Genomic DNA, 3219 nt, shown 5'->3' with positions numbered 1-3219 from the left:
AGTAGTTGGTGGGCTGACCTGGCGGGGTGACTTGATGAACGAACTTAAAGAGTCGACCTGGTGGGCCGACTTGGCAGAGTGACTTCATGAACGAACTTAAAGAGTCCACTTGGTGGGCCGACCTGGCGGGGTGACTTGATGAACGAACTTAAAGAGTCGACTTGGTGAGAGTAATTTGTGGGCTGACCTGGCGGGGTGGCTTGATGAGTGAACTTAAAGAGTCGACTTGGTGGGGTGACTTGATGAACGCACTTGAAGGGTCGACTTGGTGGGGTGACTCTACGAACGGACCTAAAGAGTTGACTTGGCGAGAGTACTTGGTGGGGTGACTCGATGAAAGGACTTAAAGAGTCGACTTGGTGAGAGTACTTGGTGGCTCGACTTTATGAGCAGACTTAAAGAGTCCACTTGGTGAGAGTGGGCCTAACAGGGCGATGTGGTGAGTGGGCCTAACGGGGCGAGTTGGTGGGGCGACTTGGCGAGTGGTATTAGAGAGCCGACGTGGTGAGGCGACTCGGCGAGTTGGTTCGTTGAGATGACATGGTGAGCTGACTTGGCGAGTCGACCTGGCGAGCGAACTTAAAGAGTCGACTTGGCAACGTACTCGAGTCGACTTGGTGAGGCGACCTGGCGAGCGGGCTCAAAGAGTCAACATGGTGAGGCGACTCATTGAGTCAACATGGTGAGGCGACTCATGGTGAGGAGCTATCCTTGAGGCGACTTGGTGGGCCTACTTGATTAGTCGACTTGGTGAGCCGACCTGACGAGCTGACACGGTGAGCGGGCTTAAAGAGGCGACGACTTGGTGCGGTAACTCGGCAAGCCAACTTATCGAGGCGAGATGGACAGTCAACTTGGTGAGCGCACTTAAAGAGTCAACTTCGCGAGGTGACTCGGCGAGTTAGCCCGCTGATGCGACTTGGGCGGGCCGACCTGGCGAACGAACTTAAAGAGGCGACTTGGGCGGGCTGACCTGGTGAGCGAACTTAAAGAGTTGACTTGGCAACGTACTTGAACAACCGACTTGGTGAGCTGACATGGTGAGTGGGCTTAGAGAAGCAACTCGGCGGGGCAACTTGGCGAGCACACCTGCTGGGGCAAGGTGGTAAAATGACTATGTGATTCGACTTGGTGAGCTGACTTAGGGAGCTGAGTTGGTGAGCGAACTTAAGGGGTCGACTTGGTGAGGCAACCTGAATAGTCGACTCGGTGAGGTGACTTGGGGAGCCGACATGGTGAGCGGTCTTAAAGAAGAGGCGACCTGGTGGGGCAACCTGGTGAGGCGAGACGATAAGTCATCTTGGTGAGCCGGCTTGACGAGCTGTGAGTGGACTTAAAGAGTCAATTCTTGATTTGGCAAAAGACCACATGGTTAGATGACTTGGTGAGCCGACCTGGCTTGCAAAATTGGCAAGCAAACTTATAGAATCGACTTGCTGTCCCCAGCCAGGATCGCACGCCTGGGTCGACCCAACTTGGGTCACCCGACTAGGTCAACCCATCTCCGTCGCCCCAGCCTCGGGCGACCCGACTGGGTCGCCAGAGTGGGTCGACGAGGGGAAAAAAAACAAAAAACAAAAAAAATCATGGGAGGCCCTGTACAGCGAAAAGCGCTAAATTTTGGGCATTACAAAAAGAAGAAAAAAAAAAACAAGTTACCCGCTTTTGGATCACGCACAAGTTTCAGTTCACGTATTGCCGAGCCGACTCGAGGCGTTACGCCTAGCTAGCCAGATTCGAGGTAGGCTAGCCGAAACGATCCGATTTGAGAATTTTCTTTATAAAAAGAGATCATGATAGGGCTCGTAAGGCAAAAAAGAATGAAATTTTGGGAGTTCAAAAAAAAACGTTACCCGGTTTTGGATCGCGCACAGGGCTCGGGTCACGTAGCATCGAGGTGCCCTGGGTGACATGATTCGAGCGAAAAGTCGACGGTGGCATGAGTCGTGCAAAAACATTGGAGGCCATTAAGGCTCGAGGCGCTTCGAGTCGAGGTTGCCGAGGCGGGTCGGGTTGAAAACTTTGGGCGTTAACCAAAAAGAAAAAGTTAACCGCTTTTGGATCATGTACACGGCTCGGGGCACTTAGAATCAAGTCGAGCACGGTGACATGAGTCGTGCGAAAAATTTGGAGACGACTCGAGTCGGGGCATCCGACTCTATTCGAGTTCAAAACTTTGGGACTTGACAAAAAAAAGAAAAAAGAAAAAGTTACCCGGTTTTGGATCACGTAAGTGACTCGGGCCACTCAGAATCAAGGCGAGTGCGATTACATGAGTCGAGCGAAAAAAAAAATGGAGGCGGTTAAGGCTCGAGGCAATTCGAGTCGGGGTAGCTGAGTCGATTCGAAAACTTTGGCCGTTAGCCAGAAAAAGAGTTAATCGCTCTTGGATCACGTACATGACTTGGGGCGCATAGAATCAAGTCAAGCACGGTGACATGAGTGGTTCGAAAAAATTGCAAGCGATTAAGGCTCGAGGCGATTTGAGTTGGGGTTGCTGACACGATTCGGGTTGAAATCTTTGGGTGTTAACCAAAGAAGGAAGAAGTTACCCGCTTTTGGATCACGTACATGACTCGGGGCACCGAGTCGAGCACGGTGACATGAGTCCTGCGAAAAAACTGGAGGCGGTTAAGGCTCGAGGCGATACGAGTCGGGGTCGCCGACACAATTTGGGTTGAAAACTTTGGGCGTTAACCCAAAAAAAGAGTTGACCGCCTCTGGATCACGCACATGACTCGGCGCACTTAGAATCATGTCGAGCACGGTGACATGAGTCGTGCGAAAAAATTGGAGGCGGTTAAGGCTCGACGCGATTCGAGTCGGGGTTCGGGTAATTGGGGCGATTCGTGTCGGGGTTGCCGACACGGTTCGAGTTGAAAACTTTGGGCATTAACCCCCCAAAAAAAAAAGGTTGACCTCTTTTGGACCACGTACATGACTCGGGGCACTTAGAATCAAGTCGAGCACGGTGACATGGGTTGTGCGAAAAATTCGGAGGCGATTCGAGTCGGGGTAGCCAACTCGATTTGAGTTCAAAACTTTGGGCGTTAACCAAAAAAATAAGTTGACCGGTTTTGGATCACGTACATGAGTCGTCTGCCCTCGCGAAAATTACAAAACCCGGGGACCCGCCTGGAATTTGCAGTCGGAAGATTTTTCTGCCCTCACGAAAATTTACAAACCCCACCCGCTCGAAATTTGGACTTGGAAGTTTTT

Source organism: Cupressus sempervirens, chromosome 1 (genome assembly GCF_028749045.1).
Source record: "Cupressus sempervirens isolate cs-2001-9-10 chromosome 1, ASM2874904v1, whole genome shotgun sequence".
Taxonomy (NCBI): Eukaryota; Viridiplantae; Streptophyta; class Pinopsida; order Cupressales; family Cupressaceae; genus Cupressus; species Cupressus sempervirens.
This window is presented reverse-complemented; position numbering follows the sequence as displayed.